Below are 21,135 nucleotides of genomic sequence, written 5' to 3' on the forward strand. Positions count from 1 at the left end.
GACAGATGGATTTACTGACTAAGCATCTATTGTTAGGATTAACGGAGAAGGTGAAAGCTGTTAAATCTTAAGGAAGAGCTGACTTTAATTCAGAAGAAGAGGCGAACTATCAAATCATCAGTTTTTTTTTAAGGAAATAGCCAAGGAAATAAAGGTCGGAACTATTACGACAAGGCTGGTTAAAAGGATAAGGATCAAGGAAACTGGAAGAGAAAGAATGATAGGAGTGGACTACATGTACCTCCTAGAAGCAGATATAATGCTTCACTAGCTCTGACAAGATGTCCATAGAGGATATAATAGAGAAATTATTAAAGGGAGATGAGGCTACCAACTCTGGGGTGACTACTATGAAGAGTGATTTGTTTTCCATGAGTCAGTTGGTAAACTCACACTTTATTTCTATCTTCTAGTTGGAGCAGCAAATGAGTCAACTCTCAACAGCATTAAATCAGAGGAAGAGCGGAACATTGCCAAGCGATACAGTTTAGAATCCTTGTAATAATGACTCATGTATGGCAATTACCACACGGAGTAGTAAGGTATTACCAAGCTTTTTTGTGGGTAAATCTATGAATAAAGAGGTGATCGAAGAAGATGTTGAGCTTGAAGAAAGTAATCCAGTAGAATATGAGAAGCTGGATAGCATTGATATCCTTTTTAATCATCAGCAGGTTATGAGTTAGAAAAAAGGAAAGACAAGGAAAAGAAAGCAGTGGTGACTACTCTCCCAAAACCACCACCTCTCTTTTCTCATAAATTGAAGAAGAAGGCTAGTGATATAAAGTTTAGTAAATTCATGGCAATTTGAAGCAACTAACATTGAATATCCCTTTGGTAGAGGCACTTGAGAAGATGCCAGGATATGCTAAATTTATGAAAAATCTTGTGACGAAGAAGAGAGCAGTAAGCTATAAACTGGTAGATAGTCTCCATCATTATAGTGCTATTTTTATAAGATCCTTGGTGCAGAAGAAGGAAGACCTAGGAGCATTAACCATCCCTTATACAATTGGGTCTCTAGATTTTGCTAAGGCCTTATGTGATCTGGAAGCGAGCATCAACCTGATGCCTTTAGATATTTATAAGAAGTTGGGTTTGGGAGATCCCACACCTATAAACATGCGACTTGTGATGGAGAATAAGTTGGTAAAATAACCTGTTGGTATATTATTTTATGTATTAGTGAAGGTGAGAATTTTCATATTTTCAGCGAATTTTGTTATTCTAGATTGCGAGGTGGATTTTGAGCTGACTATAATTTTGGGTCGACCTTTCCTTACAACCGAAAGTGTGCTTATTGACTTTTGAGCTAATAAGCTCTTATTTAGGCTTAGTGATAAAGTAGTGCGACTTGATATGTGCCAGCCGATGAAGCAGCACAAGTAAATGAGTGTGTGCTCGATTGTTCATGTTTATTATGAGGATGAGTAGGAGTTACAGATAGAAGAGAAATTTGCTGTCGAGCCTTTAGCTGCAGTGCTAATGAATTTTGATCATGAAGGCATTGAGGAGTATGAGGAGATTGTTTGTGTTTGTGCTTTCACAAGAATGGGATCATTCTCTTATGCTCCTAAGAAGCTAGATCTTGATGTTAAAAATCAACCAACAACACCAGCTAAGCCATCCATTGAAGAGCCATCGGTGTTTGAGCTGAAGGAGCTGCCAGGGCATTTAAGGTACGTGTTTCTGGGCGATGGAAACACGTTACCCATTATTATTGCAGCTGATTTAGGCAAGAAGCAGGTGGAAGTACTTATTTTTGTGCTTCAGAGGTACAAAAGGGCAATAGGCTGGACTATTCCAGATATTATTGGTATTCCCCCGGGCATCTGCACTCATAAGACATAGCTTGAGGAAGACTATACTCTGACCATCAAGCACCAATGCCATCTTAACCTACTAATGCAAGAGGTGGTTAAGAAGGAAATTATTAAGTGGTTAGATGCAGGAGTGGTTTACCCTATTTCCAACAGTAAATGGTTAAGTCCAGTTCAATATGTGCCCAAGAAAGGGGGCATAACTGTTGTTACGAATGAAAAAAATAGGTTGATTCCACTCAGTGCTGTGGCTAGGTGGAGGGTTTGCATGGACTATAGCAAACTCAACTCATGGACTTTGAAGGACCACTTCCCAATGCGTTTTACGGATTAGATGCTTGATTGGTTAGTGGGAAGGGGGTGGTATTATTTCTTGTATGGTTATTCTAGTTATAATCAGATTTCTATAGCCTTGGAGGATTAGGAGAAAACAATATTAAACTACCCATATGATACTTTTGTATTCAAGCGGATGTCGTTTGGATTGTGTAATGCACCCGCTACCTTTCGACGGTGCATGATGTCTATTTTCTCATATATGGTTGAAGACATCTTGGAGGTGTTTATGGATGATTTTTATATGGTAGGAGATTCGTTTGAGCTTTGTTTGGTGAATCTCAGTCGAGCTTTGCAGAGGTGTGAGGAATATAATCTAGTGCTTAATTGGAAGAAATGCCACTTCATGGCGAATGAGGGCTTTGTTCTAGGATACAAAGTTTCTTGTAACACCCTGATTTGCTAAACCAGAATGCTACATGGTGCTCATGACCCCGAGGGACCACAACCTAACCCATGACTGATATCTGTACCTATATACTACAAATCATGATATAATAATGCGGAATACATAGAACTATAAGGCCATAAGGTTCAACTGAATAAAATCATGTGGGTGAAAATACCCCAAACAACTCAATCTGAAAGCTAAGTCTGAACGTAGATCTGAACGTAAATTTAAAAGCCTCTAAACTATCTGAATAAGGAGTTGAAGGAACATGTCTCCAACTAACTTCGTAAAACTAAACTGAAGAAATAAATAAATGTATCAAATCATATTATCCTTGAATCAATGAGGACTCACTGTGTCTCTGCGACTGGAATGCTACCGCTACTGCTGGGCTGGAGCTCGTGTCTTGGAACCTATGGTGTAACATGAAAAAAAGCACCATAGCATAAATACGTCAGTACAACTGGAGTACTGAGTATACGAGGAAGGTAGGCTGAACATAAAGGGTTTCATGCATGAACAACACTAACTGACTAATATGAACTTGGGAGTGCAAACATACGTACATAGAAACTGGGATCGTGAATACGTGATAGCATGACCTATAAGCTAATATATAGTTTATTGATAACTGTCATGACTGATACTGTAACTGATAACATAGACGACTGTATCTGACAGTCCTGTATATACTGAAATCTAAAGAACGCCCTGAGTTCTTTTACTGAGACTGCTACTGAAATTATAGGAGGTAGTCTTTAACCGACATGCCCCAAGTATACCGTTATGGCTAAGCCGGGGTCCAATCTTTGCCCCGACTGGAGGAGTGTCAATACCATGCCACGGGTAAGGATAGCCTGCGAGTGACCCTTATCTGGAAGGTACTCAATGAGAATGATGGGAAACCTAAATTAACGGGTTAAGCCACCTCCTCAACCCTTATTTGATGGGTTAAGATGTCTCAACCTACGCTGGCTACGTAGTTCTAGAACACAAGGATGACTACTAAGAATCACACCCTGAACTAACGGGTGAGTTCCCATCCTTGGGTTCACTCAGTGCTAACCTCTACTCCTATATTGAGGGATTGGACATGAATAACTGACTATACATGACTTAATCTTACTAAATTCCGTTGACTGGTGGAATATTATTGATATCTAAAAACTGATTGAGATCATGAGGTTTTCCTGAGTCACATGACTGACTGAAGTCTATGGAATCATAGCTTGAGTTCGGATACCATGAAACATGACATGGCTCTAGGCACACATCTATAGTTTTCTAGTACGAATACCTCCAGGACTCGATAGGAGAAAACTGACACACATGACATGACTTGATCATAAGATTTGAGTCCACAATTCACAATATCATAAGTAAGAATTTCATAATAAGAATGATTCTCAAAAAACTATCACATGATCGGGAATGCACACAACATGTATATACTTGCATGGCTTCAATAACATGGTCATTCCATATCGCAACAATATCATGAGCATCTCGTATAACTTCTTCAATTCAAGACAATAGCACAGGGATCACGTTGAACATAAACTTAGAACATGGAATAGTCATTAAGGACTTATTATGTCATAAAAGCATGATTTCTATTCCCTTACGTATTTTGACAAACACATTACATGCCCATCTTAGTCATAGATGGATTAATCAAGATTACAAATATTCAACCACTAATTTCATATATTTATACGTTAAATACCACCATATCCTCACAATAAAAATACAAAGATCCCATATTAGGCATCATCAAACTCCAACCACATGAACATCAACCACTAACATCATAAACATCATGATACAAAATTTAGAAGATGGTTCTTGAGCTTCATAGATGAAAGGAGTCCATGAATCAACTCACGCATACCTTAGAAGGAAGATTCTTGATGATTAATGGAGGAATTTCCTTGAAATCGGATCTTCAAGCTTAGTTACGCAACCCTAGTTGTTTTTCTCTTTTAGTGCTCTTGGATGATGAGCTTTGAGATGATAATAGGGTTGTAATATGTTTAGAAGCTATATATTTCGTAGGGTTAAGTTTAGGGACGTGTAAGGAGAGTTAAAAGACTTAATTACCCTTAAAATAACTCAGAACAGAGTGTTTTTGCCACCTGGAACTGACTTAGGAGGCGCTCAAGTGTTTGCCTAAGCTAGGTTGGGCGGCGCCTAACCAATCGCCTATGTTTGGTTGGGTGGCACCTTACTAATCGCCTATCCGTACTGTCTCTCACAAAAATGGGCATAACTTTTCGCTCGGGGATTGGATTAAGGCAAAATTGGTATCGTTGGAAAGATAATTCGATTATCTACAATTTGGTGGGTCTAAATCATCCAAAATACCACATTAATATCGAGTTATACTCGTTCAAAGATGACCCTTACACAATCGAACACTAAAACTTGATAGATTCAAAAACTCTTAGCTTGTATTACCTTAAGTGACTCATATGAACATGCTTAATGCATCATAAGCTATCCTATCACTAGGATATTCATTGTAAGTCATGTACTCAAGTATGAATCATAAGATAGGAGATTTCATACGTAGGAATACTTATTCACTTCCTAGCTTAGAAACATGTGGGGTATTACATTTCTGCAAAGGTGATTGAGGTCGATCGAGCTAAAGTCAAGGTTATTGAGAAGCTTCCACCTCCCGTTTCAGTAAAGGGGGTGCGTAGTTTTCTTGGTCACGCAGGCTTTTATCGGAGGTTTATAAAAGATTTCTCAAAAATTACAAATCCACTTTGTAAACTTTTAGAGAAAGAGGCTAAGTTCAACTTCGATGATGATTGCTTGAAGGAATTTGAATGCCTTAAAGGGAAGCTAGTGGATTCCCCTATTGTTGTTGTACCGAATTGGTCAAAGACATTTTAGATTATGTGCAACACAAGTGGGGTGGCACTTGGTGCTGTGCTTGGACAAAAGAGGGATAAGCTCTTTCATCTAATTTATAAAGCAAGTAGAGCACTAAATGGATCTCAAAAGAACTACACCATCACAGACCAAGAACTTCTTGTAGTGGTCTATGCCTTTGAGAAGTTCCGGGCTTATTTGCTAAGAACCAAGGTGGTGGTCCACACTGACCATGCAACCTTATGATTTTTGATGGAGAAAAAGGATTAGAAACTAAGGTTGATTAGATGGGTGCTGCTACTTTAAGAATTCGACTTTGAAGTTAAAGATTGGAAGGGCTGTATAAATCAAGTTGTAGACTACCTATCTAGGCTTGAAGGGGAGAAAGCAAGAAGAGATAAGTTTGAGATTAATGATGCACTGTTGAGCTGGAAAAGATACCTTGGTATGCTAATTTTATGAATTATGTGGTGAGTAAAGTGATTCCAGAGAATCTTTATTTTCATTAAAGAAAGAAGTTTCTCCATGATGTGACACATTACTTCTGGGATGAGCCGTATCTATTTCAGCGATGTGCCGATAATATCCTAAGGAGATGTGTTCAAGAAGTAGATATGTTAAGTATCTTCAGAGCATTCCATGATTCCCCGGTTGGAGGTCACCATGTCGGTGACCGTATTGATAGAAAGGTGTTATAAAGTGGCTATTATTGGCCAACTCTATTCAAAGAAGCTTATGAATTCGTGAGAAGATGTGACCAATATCAGAGGCAGGGGTCAATCTCCAAGCGCCATAAAATGCCTTTGACGAAAATGATAGGGGTGGAATTATTCAACGTCTGGGGCATCGAATTCATGAGCTCATATGGGATGAAATACATTCTAGTTGTTGTTGATTATGCATTGAAATGGGTTAAAGTCATTTCTTTGGTTGACAATGAAGGGAAGAGAGTAATGACATTCCTTAAAAGGAATATTTTCTCTCGATTTAGGGTGCCATGCACCATTATAAACGACGATGGATCTCACTTTTGCAATCGTGTGTTTCGGGCTGCTTTAACAAAGTATGGTGTTAACCAATACAAGGTAGCGACTCCATACCACCCATAAACTAGTGGGCAAGTGGAGATTTTGAATAGAGAGATCAAAGCCATACTTGCTAAAACAATGAATGCTAGCAAACAAGAGTGGTCTAGGAAGCTTGATGATGCCTTATGGGCATACAAAACAACTTTCAAGACACCAATTGACATGTCACCGTACTAGTTAGTTTATGGCAAGGCATTTCATTTACTAATTGAATTGGAGCATAAGGCGCTGTGGGCACTTAGGAGGCTAAATTTGAATTGGAATGAGATAGTGCAGTTGATATTGGGATAACTGAATGAGATGGATGAGTTTCCTCTCGAGGCGTATGAAAGAGCTGATCTTTACAAGGAGAAGATGAAGAAGTACCATGATCGAAGCATTACAAAAAGATATTTTCAGAAGGGTGATTGGGTGCTTCTCTTCAACTTCAGAATGAAGTTGTTCCTAGGTAAGCTTAAATCAAAATGGTTGGGTCCATTCCAAGTTAATCAAGTCTACTCATCTGGAGTAGTTGAACTTGCAAATGAAGACGGAAGTGTATTCAAAGTAAATGGGCAACGACTAAAGTTGTATATCAGTCCAATGGACTCGATAAAATGCATAGCTACTATCTATCTCGATGAAGACTGAGTAATCAAGATAATGGCATCATGCCATAATATTAAATCAGGCACTAGTGGGAGGCAACCCATAAAGTGTTGTTGTAATCGTAGTCATAGCTTATTTATTATTTTTGAGAAATCTGATGTGTTTGTAAAGTGTGTAGGACTCAGATTGCTAAAAGAGAAGAGTTTTACAGTTGACAATGTGGTTGACGGGCTAACCGACGGACCGTCGAGGTCTTGACGAACCGCCACTTACACCGTCATAGCCATGATAAAATGTTGAACATTCTGGATAAGGCTCGACGGTTGAGGTGGAGGACCTTCAACAAACTGAAGGACCATTAGATAAACTGTTAACCTGAAGCTAAAATTTTGAGTTTCTAGAATGAGCTGACGAACCATCCGACAGATTGTCATAGTATTGAAGGACCATTAGAGTGACCGTCATAGAAAAGCCTGGAAGGCATGCCTCTGGTGAGACCTGACGATCAACCTGGCAGACCATCGCAAAGCTGATGAACCATCAGGTTAACCGTCAATGTAACTCTAGCTATGGGTCGGGTTGGGTAAAATTTGATGTCTATTTAAATGAACCGTACTTGACCCAAAGGCTTTTAAAGAGATAAAATAGCGTGGTTACACACGTTGTAACCTCTTCTAATTTTACAGCTGTCTAACTTCCTCTAGATTTAAAGTATCTGAAGGCAGTTACTGCCTCTAGGACTCTTCGCCCTCTTTCTTCTCCCCTATTTAAACACATCCACCCCTTTTTCTTTTTCTCATCCCAACAAAGGTTATCAATTATTAACAAGGGTTAAAATTTCTTTCATTTTTGCATTTGTAAGAGAGAGGAGTGCAGTAATACACCAACAAGGCATCGTGGCATAAAAACTCCCATTAACTAGAGACGCTGGTTGGGTAAGAGGTCGAGGTGAACCTTCTAGAAGAGAGAAGGTACCAGCCTTCAACATTCATCAAAGAGACCAAACACTTCCTACACTCTCCCAGTATGAAGAGGAGAGTGACAGCAGCACCAGCAGTACCAACTTAAGCCTTGATGAGGCAAGGGTAGTCACATCTTGCCCCAACCTAGTTAAGGCTGAAAGTGAGGCTAATAATGTAGAGGCACAAACTGAAGCAATTGATATGGAGAATGAGACTGAGGATGCTAACTTGATGGAGAAAGGGAAAATTTTTATGATGGGTTGGCACCAACAACAATTAGGCCAATCAAAAATCCATTTGCTGAGGAGTATCAGATTGTAATGTCGGAGTTGCACGAATATCCTGAGTTTGATAGTTGTTTTAATGAGTATGAATTGGCATGGATGAGCAAGCCCTCCAGATCATATCATTCGAATCTAGTAAGGGAATTCTTTTCTAACAATTTGTTATTGGTAGAAAAGGATGTTCCAAAGGGCTCGAAGATTTACGATCTTCCAAACAAGGAGTTAGTGCCAGTCCGAGGAGTTACCATTGACATATCAACCTGAACCATCAACAGGATGCTATTTGGGACAAACTATAAAACCCCACCTGCTGTTCCAGAACTCGAGTACCAACTGAGTAATGTATATACCCAAAGATCATGGTTGGGTGGAGTGTTAATGTATGAGGGTAATCCTTCCTGGGCAATAAACCCACCTGAGCACATAGCAAAGTCTTCCCTTAGCTTTAGAGCTAAATTTTTGTGGGCTGTTGTTCAATTGAGACTTATACCGACTGGAGGTGATGCTAATCTGGATATTTACCTGGTTGTACTTGTTTCTAGTTTGCTTTTAGGACTGAAGGTTGATTTCAATTAGATCATACTGGTGAGCTGTTTGTGAGAGCACATAAGGTGGTTAGCACTCTACGATTTCCTTGCTTAATCATAAAATTATACAGGCAGGTAGGTACATCTCTAATTTTTGGGGTGGATAATGAGGTCTGGATGATACATAGGTAGGATATTAAGAAGCCAAAGAATGACTCAAAGTTTAAAATGAGGGTTACCAAACGTCCAGCATATTAGACCTAGTCAGCACCAGCCCCAGATACTTCAGAGATTCCAATAGGTATGCCAATACAGATTACCACTTATGTAGCACCTGATTATATGCCATCAAGTATGTCCGTAAGGTCAGAATCTGCACCACCAATGGGTGGTGAAGAATTTGCAGAATATAGGTTAACACAGGAAAACTTCGCCAAGTTTGTGAAATTACAAAAGAAATTCAAGAAGCAGCTTGACACTTGGGCTGTAGAATTCAAGCCTTTTGTTAAAAGAATTATAGCTGAGGCAATCCGCCTGTTCTAGAAAATTCAGACGAGGATAGATCACATGGAAGAGAGAATCAACAAAAGGCTGGATTAACAATCCATTTCAGACTTGGCAAAGTTCATAACAGAGTTTAATAAGGCACAAGCTAACATTGAAGAATTGAAGAGAGGGCAGCCACAACATCCCACTTTTGATGCGGCTTTGGTGAATGATGAAGATGAGGGAATTGTTGTCCTGATGGGAAGACCAGTGAAAGACAAGGGAAAGCAACAGGCAGATGAACGGGCCAAAAAAAAAGCTAAAAAAAGAAAAAAGAGAGAGGCTATGACACTGGAGGAGTGAGAGAAATATGAAATGAGAAAGGCCTCAAAAGATCGAGGAGAGATGAAGAGAGAAGAAAGATGAGAGTAGAAGATAAAGTGGCTGGAGTGTCTACCAGTTCTTCCCCAGTAAGGGGGTCGACTTCAGACCCAGTTTGGGATGTAGTACCTCCGATTCCAGAGGTTGTGTTTATGAGTACCCCCACCACCATGGGGGTCAACGTTGAAGTAGGTAAGGACACAGTCTCCTCATCACACTTCACAAACATCTTGGATGAATAAGAGGCAATACAAGTATACCCACTCCTTTGTACTTTTATTTGATGCTTTAAGTATAATGCATATATTTTCTTATGGGGGGTGGTGTACTTGTACCATGGGGGGTTGTGTTTCCGATATTCTTTTCCTCCCATGTGCTATCTAGGAGAATCACATGTCTAGGATTATGTTTAAGTTTGTATTTTTTTTTCTTTTCTATGAGTAAATTTAGGTTTGCATATTTCCTTTCTTAATTCCTATTCTGTTGTTAATTTTGGTCCATTAAATAAAAGTGCCATTTATTTTAGCACCTTGTTGTGAATATGGATGATGAATGATGTTGGCATCAAGCTATGACTATGTCTGTATGACTGTTTACTTTTGTCTTCTAGTATATGTGATCAACTGTTAGTGAATCTGTAGTTGGCAATAACTTGTAAAATATGCATAACATATGATGGAAATCTTAAGAATAGTAGAATGAGTTTGACTTAGTTGCCTGTGTGTGCGAGTATTTGTATTAGTTCTTACATAGTGTAGTACCTAGAACTTTTCTGGTTCAATTGATGCTGTGTTGTAGTTGATGAAATAAGAAATGATAGAAGGCCGCCTTGTGCTTTTAGTCCACTTAGCCAAAATAATTAACCCCCCCCAAAAAAAGAATTTTCCATTTTTAACCCTTCTTTGAGCCTATGTTAGTCTTTCTTCATCACCAATCACTCTAGTTAACTCTCGTTAAGTTTTTAACACCTAGATATAGCCTAGCCCAATGGTGGGCATTGTGAACCTAAACTTAGGCAAAACACCTAAGTTGAGGGTGGCTATTGTCAAGATGTTAACTGTCTAAGGAAAAGTTGGTTTAGAGTGTGGTCTAGAGCATCTGACCCTGGTCTATCCAAGACACTATACACCTTGACTGTTTGTATCAACATAAGTTGAGGGTGGCTGATGCTTGTGTGTATATATATATATATAAAAAGGGTTGTTATGGTAAAGTGTAAATGAATGAGAAAAGGGTTAGTGAGCTAGTTTAATAATGGCCTTGGTAGGTAAAACTTGAGGGCAAAGAGAGTTAAATCCCAATGTTAAGTCACTTTTTCCCAAAAATCCTTCCTCACCTATCCTCGAAACCTCATCACAAGCCTGAGAAAGACCTGCTTGATCTTCGCAAATCAACTATAAGGGAGCGTTAGATGATAAGGGAAAGCCTATGGGTATGTGTACTATGTTTGTAACTTCTTTGATGAGTGTGAGAGTTCTAATTTGTATCCATAAAATATAATCAGTGGTGGATTTCCTTGACTGTGAGGGCAACTTGAGTTACTCTTAATTCGGCTGATCTCTATTGATTCTTCATCCATGTTTATGTATACACTGATTTTGAAATAATGCCGGTTATGGATCCTGATATGTTGAGCAATATAATTAGGATGACAAGTGAATGGTTGTGTGAAAACTGGTTCAGTAACTTGAATGTCTGTCATTGTATTGCTCATATTTTTAATTTGGTGCTGAGTTGCTTAAGGACACGAAATTATCTTAAGTTGAGGGTGTTGATGTTCTGGCTTTTGATGGAATATTTTGCTTTTTTTTTCTTGGGAAAATTGTGTGTTTTCAAGCAACTAAAGTTGTATTTAATAGTGGATTTAAGTGATTTCAGGTGAAGGAGTTAGCTGATGGAGAAAACTCAGGAAAATAACAGAAATAGCAGACCTTCAGTCATGCGACGGACCGCCAAGCTTGTGGCAGATACCAACTTGGCGGTCAGGCTTAAATAAAATGCAGGATTTCAGAAGACTTAGCGATGGACTGTACGACAGACCGTCAGATCTTCGATGATCCACCAAGGTAGCCATCAGGATTAAACAACACCTGACATCCTAAGGCACTCAGTGATGGTCCATGTGATAAATAGTTAGACTTTCGATGGGCGGCCAGTTGGACCCTCAACTTGGATACAGCTTTTTCTGAGTTTAAATTTTAAATCTTCTAAACCTGGGAGCAAATAAATACCCAGTTAGAGTTTAATTAGGAACATTCTGAATCTTGGATACTGTTACCTTAGTTTTCCATCTTTGAAACTCTATGTAACATAGAAATTTGTGAATCAAGCAAAACTTATGGATCTAATCATTCCATTGCTATTGAAGATTCAAGGACTAATTCTTGTAACTTTTGTAAGTGAATTCTCAATTTATTTATGAATAATATAAGTATTCTTTCTCTTTCTTCTATGGAGATGAGTGGCTAAGCTCCCATAACTAGGGTTATGGGAGTCTTGATGTGAACAACTGATATGGGTTGTGATTCTAATTTAGTTTCTGTAGGTAATTAATATTGCATCAAACTTCTTCACTTTAATGACTTTTCTTTGTTGCAAGCTTGAAAAGTAAGCCCAAGAACATCACTTGTTCGAATAGAAGCGTGTCTGTGGGAAAAGAAAGGGTTTACATGAAATCTAGAGGTCTAAACCTTTAGATTAATGGAAAATGCCTTAACAGGATTGACCTACATAAGAAAATGGCTGAATAATTAATACATTCTTTAAGTTTGAGTGAATTAAAGGATAAAATATCCATTAAAGTTGAGAAACTAATGGGTAAACAATAGAATTTAGCTACTCTTGCAATTAGAGTTATTGATTGGAACTCAAAAGTGATTCACAACCCTAACTGTTTAAGTATCTTGGTAACCATAACTCTATTTAGTTTAATATCATTGAATTACTACTTGCAGAAAGAATCATTAGTTGGAACAACTTTATTACAATTATTTAGAATACAATTCATAAACTGAAACCCTTTTTATCCAGAAACCTTTGATCAATAGTCTAATAACAATCATAATACTTAGTGAACATAGTATTCCCTGTGGGATTCAACACCCAGCCTAGTTGGGTTTTATATTTCACAACGACAGCTTACTCTCTCGTAAGAGAGGTGTAATTTGGGCGTATCAACTACTTTAGCCCAAAACACTTTGGACATTTTAGCTTGTAGGAACATACAACAAGACTTTTAAAGAGGAATTTTGTCATCATCTTGGCAACTCCATTCTACTAAAGGGTATGTCTGGCCATCTTATATCTTTAGACCTCATGAACCTAGCAGAAATTATTAAACTCTTCACTACAAAACTCCAAGCCATTACGTACGAAAATACTTAAATTTCCCATCCATTAGATTTCAACCAAATTTTTTCACTCTTTAAATACTTTAAAAAGATCACTTTTTGCCTTCAAGAAATCCATCCAAACCCTTCATGAAAATTCTTTGATGAATGTGAGAAGATACCTCTTTTCTCCCTTTGATGAAAACTAAGAGGGATCCTATAAATTTGAATGGATATAATCTAACACCCCTATCGTGTTGTGCTTGTCAGTGCTGAAGTTGACCTTCTTCTTTTTTCCTAGCGTGTATTACTAAAAAAATTCATATGTGTTGATCTTTTCACCATTCAAAAAGTTATAGTTGATCAGTATCTCCAGTCCTTATGTACTCATATGACCTAGTTGCATATGCCAGAATCTTGCCTTACTGTTATTAGATTATTGCATTATATATCTATCTATAGAGTCAACATGGTGCTTCTGGCCAGATTATAAAGGCAATCCTCTAGCTTAGCCTTCAGCATGACTAAAGTACCTTTAGTCACCTTCATACTTCCTCCTTTGCTCATGTACAGATAGCCTTGTTTATCCATAGTGCCTAGGAAGATTAAATTCTTTTTTAGATTAGGAACATGATGGACTTCTATAATATTTCCTCACGATTCCATCATAGTAGAAATCCCATTTGAGCTAATGTAACTTATTTACAAGTTAGATTATTTCCTATTACTACAATTTCTTTATTTTTTTCATAATTGCAGAATCAATCTCTTCAAACTAATACATGCATAGTACGACTATAGTCTAGCACCCATTTGTCACCATGCACTCCACTATTTCATGATGTTCGTAAGTACATATTCATTATCAGAATCATGTATCTATTCAAAAGTGGACACACTTATTTTTTATTTAGATTTTAACATTGGGCAATCTCGGTCAAAGTGCCCCTTCGTGTGGCAACACCTCTATATTTTTATTTTTTACATGAGACATTAGACTGTGCTTTGTTTTGCTTCTTCCCTATTGTCTAGTAAGACCTTTCATAAAGAGCTTACTACCTTCATCATCTTTGTTTCCTTCAAAATATCTCTGCACATCACAAGAGTTTAGTGTTTGTTGCGTTTGCTCAAAAGTGATAGGCTTTTGTTGTACATCATTGAATTCTCATGTAATACCCCGAATATTTCTAGCTCAGTCTAGCCCTTAGTATGTACTTACCTAAAAATAAAGCTAAGAGTTGAGGGACATCGTAATTTTGAGTCCCTTTAAACTTTGAAGATTTTTTAAGTTGACCTTCTGGGCTTTAAGACAATAATTTTTGAGTTAAATTATATTCAGGGGTGAAAATAGCTTATCTTGGGTAAGTTTTGGAATTTTTGGATGAGGTTTGGGCAGTGTTTGGATTTTTATTCTAGCAAGACACCGCAATTCCAACGCATCGCGGTGGAAATAATGATGGAATCCTCATCGCACCACGGTGGAGGCCAATTCAGTATTTGTTAATTTCCAGAGGGTCACCGCAATTGCACCGCATTGCAGTAAATCCTAAAACAACAATTGTCATAATCCAGTGAGTCACCACGATTCCACTGCATCGTGGTGGGTATCGCGATGACCCACTAACCGCGTCATGGTGAAGCCTCAATCGGCAACCCAGTTATGGATTTTAAATCCCAAGGGTAGTTTAGTCTATTGCCCACATCACCAAACCGTGAAAATAGATTATTAAGTGTATTATTGAACAAAATATACTCATTATTCATCAAATCCTTCTCAAAGAAAACCCTAGGCTTCAACATTCAACTTTAAGAATCCCTAAATTTCCACCACTCTTTTCCTAAAATAGTTCAAAATTCAAGGTTCCTAATTCAAGAATTCCAAGAATTGATCTTCAAGAGGACAAATAGGATCTCAAAACCAAGATTCTTCATCTAGTTCATCAATTAAGGTATGTGGGGTTTTGAACAAGGATAAATCTTTCATCCTTATGCCTAAAACTAGTTTCTAATTATAAATTTACATGATTTTATATGAATTTCAATTTAGGGTTCATACCTATTTATTGTTAATTGAAGATTTTGAGATGTCAAGTGATTTGGATATTGAATTACATGTCTGCTTACATAAATTCATGTGTATGACTATATTTCTAGATTTTGAGTTGAATTATGACTATTTTCATTAATAAGCATGAACTTTATGATGATTTAATATGAAATTGATGCATGGGTTATCAAGACCTAGTTGAATATTGCTATTTCAAGAATGATTATATTTTTAAGCATCCCATGTTATGTTTATAGACAGCTTTGAATAAAGATTTAATCTTTTGATCTTTATCTAAGATATGAAATTCACTTTACAGCTTAAATTTAGTTTTGAATGAACAGATGCACAATTAGCTTTTAGTATGAAATATTCTGACTTTTAAAAGTGGAGTTCCTACAGAATGAGCATACAGATTAAAGGAAGTAGTATTTAGCACTGAGCAGAAAGTGTGGGTTTAGCGCATCATACTTTTCTAGAACTATGAGCCAATGTAGTTATAGATTCAGTATTCCTATTTCTATATGGATGACAGTTACAGATGTGATCACTTAGCTCAGGTTATACTCCCTGGCAAGAGTATGAAATCTCTCTCAAATGTGAGGTTTTCTCCTTAGAAGAATAAGACATTGGACTCCATGATAGCTGTAATGCCCCGAATCTGGTACCCGAAATGCTACACGGTGCTCATGACCCTGAATGATCACAAGCTAACCCATGACTTATATCTATACCTCAACACTGTAAAATATACTGTATAATACAGAAATAAAGACTGAAAGGCCATAAGGTTCAAAACTGTAAAATAACTGATAAAACATAACATCTGGATGGGGTATGAAATACCCAAAAAACTGAAATAAATTGTCTGAACATGGTAGTTTGAAAAGCCCCTAACTATCTGAATAAGGAGTTGATGGGACATGTCCCCAACTAACTCCATCTACTGAAAGCTAACTGAGATAATGAAATAACTAATAATATCGTCCTCGAATGATGAAGACTCACAGCTAAATCTGGCGGCTACTGATGCTTTGGAGCTCATGCTTCTAAACCTATGGTATAAAATACCATAGCGCAAATGCGTCAGTACAATTGAATGTACTAGTATGCATGTGAGGCAGGCTGAATACAAAGGGTACATATGCATGAATTAAACTAACTGACTATAAAACATGAATGAACGAATGCATGTATAAATACATAATAATTATAACTGAGTTCGTGATAACATGATTACTGAACCTGAGTACTGACAGCATGAGATACTGATAATTGTATAACTGAAATAACTAATAATAAGCGACTGTATCTGACAGTCTAGGTTCTGATAGAAATAGCTGAGTTCCATACTGTTCTGAGTTGACTATATCTGACCATCTTGAATACTGTAGAACTATCTAAGTTTTATTACTGAAACTGAGACTAAGACTATGGGAAGTAGTCGTCTAACTGACATACCCTGAATAATGAATTATAGCTGAGTTAGGGTCCAATCTGTAACCCTAATTAGAAGGGTGTCAATACCATACCACCGATAAGGACAAACTATGAGTGTCCCTAATCTGATAGTGTCCCCAAAAAGGAACGGTGGGACCCTCATTTGACAGTGTTTATCCACCTCATCAACCCTCATCTGACAGTGTTGATGTCTCAACCTATGCTGGCTACATAGTTTTAGAATGCAAGAATGACTTTTAAGAATCATACCCTTATTTGATAGTGTGTGTTCCCATCCTTGAGTTCACTCGATGCTAATTCCTACTCCCATCTGAATAGACACTAAGCATGATTAACTAAACTGGACTACACTGAATTCATGAAGTTTTGTTAACTGACGGAATACTATTGAGATTATTGAATTACTGAGCTTTTCTGAGTCACATGACTGACTGAGTTCTATGGATCATGGCTTGACTGAGGATATCTTGAAACATGTCACTGACTCAAGGCACACAACTATATTTTTTGGGTACAAGTACCCCCAGGACTCGATAGAAGGAAAGTGACAAAGCATGAGTTTATTGAATATAGGACCAACATCAACAATACATAATCCATTGCCTAAGAAATTTCATCAAACACTTGACATACAAAACTTGTACATTAATGGGGATTTCATATTATCATACTAGTAAGGCACTTTTCCTTCACATAGGCATTTAATCAAACATATGGGGAGCATGCATTGGTTATACAATTATCAACACATCTAATAATCCTAAAAACATAAATCAACTTGTAAATTGGAGGGTTTATCATGAATATCCCATAAATCTTCACATATTCGAATCAATTCTTGTAAATAAATAGTCTATAACATGGAACGAAACCTACCAACAACATGAACATCAATTTTCAATTCAATCAATTCATGAACATCCATAAATATACAAATCTTAGATTTTGAAAAGAGATTATTGAGCTTCATGGGTGAAAGAGACCCATGAATAAACACATGAAATACCTTAGAATGTAACTCCATAAAGATCCTTGGAGAGATTCTTGACTTTGAGAGTGTATGAAGAAATTGGGAAAAATAGAGTGAATAATGATATCCTTAGGTAATGTGGGGTTAAATTTCGTGTTTAAGGCAGAACTAAAATCATGGGAAAAGACCCATTTAACCCTGGAGGCATCATTTAAATTTTGTGAAAAATTTCCCGACCTGGCGCGATGCGGTGCTATCACGCCGTGTCACTGGAATTCGACAATTGGGAAATTAGACAATGGAGCGACGCGGGGTCATCACAGAGCTTCACTGGATTTTGAAAATTGGGATTTAGGAGCCCTCCGCAATGCGGTAAAATTGCGGAGTCTTACTAGAAATTGACAAATGTCATTTTGGCTTATAGCACGACGTACCACTGACTGAGATGACGGTGTTTTATGACTGAAACCTTTAATCGCCATAAGTTCTTACCCGGTTGTTGAATTTAGGTGAATTTAGTATCGGTGGAAAGATTATTGAATTTTACAAACAACAAAAAGTAAAAATCTTGAAAATTCCCCATGGAATATACTTCATTCAATTTAGAATATAATACTTAACATTCTTGGGACAAAATTATTTAGGAAACTTCGGGGTATTACAATAGCTCACATGGTTTATGTCGGTTAAGAGAACCTCTATACTAGTAAAAAACAATAGAAAAGCTTTTAAAAGAATTTCCCTAACAGTAAAGATCTTTAGAGTAGTTTTAAAAGTATTTTTTTCTACAATTCAATAGAAAAGAATGACAGATAATAGTTCAGCTTTTTAGACTTTAGATGTGATGGCTCACCAGTTTTACATAGTATGTTTTATTATTCATGATCTATGATTTTCATGTTTCAGTTATTCCATCCATGCGAGTTATCACATACAACATGCATATTCTATAAATTTCTGTAATATTAAGATATTGATTTACTTATGCATTCACCCCCATATACTTAGTACATCCTTAAAGTACTGATCCACATATACGTATATGTGCAACATTGTTTCATAATGTAGGTTTAGGTGCTCACTCTCAGCAGCGTGAGTGATTTAGGGTATCTCTATCTACATCCCTACAGTTGGTGAGTCCTCACGATTCTAGGGCCCATTTATCTAAACTCTCATCTTTCATAGTATTTGATTTATTGTTTTCAGTTTAGTATGAGTCAGATGGGGATTTTTCCCAATGGCTCTCTAGTTTCTGAGTAATAGAGGATTGTCAGACTACTAGCTATTATCCAAACTTTCAGTATTAGTTATTCAGACAGTATCTTCAGTTTATTCCAGCTCAGTTTTGATATAATACAACATTATTACTTGATTAGTTTATCTTGAAATGAGTTACAGATCTAGTAATAGTCTTACAGGGTTAGCTTAAGGCTACTCGTAGTCTTGAGCACCATCTAATATCTCAAGATCCATTCTGGGGCGTTACATCTCAATATCATGATATTCTAAATTCAAGGAAATCAGTAAATTATATGTTAGTGTCTCCTCATTATTTTTAAATTTGACAGTCTGTAAGTCCATGAAAAGTTTATTGAATGCATATATAATGTCTTGAAACAAAGTACTTGAATCAATTTGTAACAATGTCCTTGTAATTGGCTAATCCTAGTAAGGCCCTTATAGCATGTCCCGAACTGTTTAGCCATCTCATCAATAATTGTATTCATTTCACATGCACGTTAAGTGTAAAAACATTTCGATGAAACTCAATACATCACCTTCAGTCTTCTCCATGTTAGATTCTGATATACCATCGGAGTACTTTTTGTTACTAACATCAATTAAACCTTTCTTATGCAATGACATGATCATCTGGATCTTTTGAATATTGGAGTTATTTCACCCACTAAATCAATTAATTTCAAACTTCATGGAACCCATCATTTCTTGTTCTTTCTCTTCTACTACTATTAGTATTTGGAAATGTAGAAAACCAAACCAATTCTTTTGTATCGTGGAAGTTTAGACTTTGCTGCAAGCATAAAGCATACTTAGATAGAACCTTGGCTCTAATACCAATTATTAGCGGAAACGTGAAATAAAGAACAAAATTAGAAACATATGATTTAATGTAATTGGGATATGAATAATCCTAGATCCCCCAGAGAACATCTACCTTTATATTATTAACAAATAAAGGGGAGAGATCTCATTTACACCAAAGATAGTTGCTATCTCAACTCTTAGCTCTCAACTCTCAACTTTTATAATGAATTAACTATGAATTTTGGGATGATTTGATGATACAGAATGTTCATCCTTTATAAATGACAAAACTTGAGCTCTAAGTAATAAAACTTGAACCTTAAGCACAAAATAAGAAAAGGAAAAATAAATGCAAAATTTGTCCATAATTTTTTCTTGCTCCACAATTTACTTCCTAGCCAAGTAAATTGGCACATGGAGTTTTATTTGAAAGGTATTAGACCCCACAAAAACCAAACCAACTCTTTCAATCTTCAATTGGTTTGTAAGCATTCATATGAACAACTTTGCCAAAACTTCTAAGCTTACTGGGCAAACCTATTGCAAGAACGAAAAGAATCAAACCTTTTTTTAACATACTAGCTCTACCTAACAACTGATATCCCAGAGTTGCATCAGTTGTTGCACATTCCTGCCAAATCCTTACAGTGCGTAAACATAGTGAGTGAGACTATTTTGGTCAATATGTCTAAAGTACTATCGTTTGTGGTAACCTTCGTGACCTTGGTAAGTACCTCTTCAACAACATATCGATAAAAATAGAATATGATATCATCGTATTTGGTGTGCTCATGAAATATTTGATTTTTAATCAAATGAATAACACTTGACTATCATATCTTAGGGTTGATTCTATCTAAACTAAACTCAATTTTGCCACCAAACCTTTTAACCAACTATTTTTTTTCACTTCCTCTGTTGCTGCCATAAATTCTTTCTCTATTGTAGACAAAGCAACAAATGATTGTAAAGTTAATTTTTAATGAAAAACACTACCAACGAGAGTAAATATGTATCTAGTTGTGGACTTTCTTTTATCAAGATCCCCTGTATAGTCGAAATCCACATAGCTGAGAATTAAAGTATCTTGACCTTTTTAAAAGACTAGGGCAACATTAGAAGCTCATTTGAGGTATCTTAATATCTACTTCATAGTTTTTTGATGCCTTTTTCCTAGGATGGCCATGTACTAGCTTACCACACTTATAGATTGAGCAATATCTAGATCTGTGGACACCATAGCACACATAATGCTACCAACTGCACTAGCATATAGAACCTTTGACACATGTTCCACCTCATCCTCATATGGAGGAAGCTGTAGCTTTGAAAGTTTAAAATGAGTAGCTAATAGTATACTTGTAGGCTTTCCCTTATACATATGGAATCTCTGAATAACCTTTTTGATGCACCTCTTCTAAGAAAGATGTACAACACCTATTCTCTTGAATCTTTATTCTAAAGATTTTTTTGCAGCTCCCAAATCCTTGATGATAAATTCCTTGCTCAACAGTATCTCAAAGCATTTATCTTTGTGCT

The sequence above is a fragment of the Capsicum annuum genome, chromosome 2 (genome assembly GCF_002878395.1).
Source record: "Capsicum annuum cultivar UCD-10X-F1 chromosome 2, UCD10Xv1.1, whole genome shotgun sequence".
Classification (NCBI taxonomy): domain Eukaryota; kingdom Viridiplantae; phylum Streptophyta; class Magnoliopsida; order Solanales; family Solanaceae; genus Capsicum; species Capsicum annuum.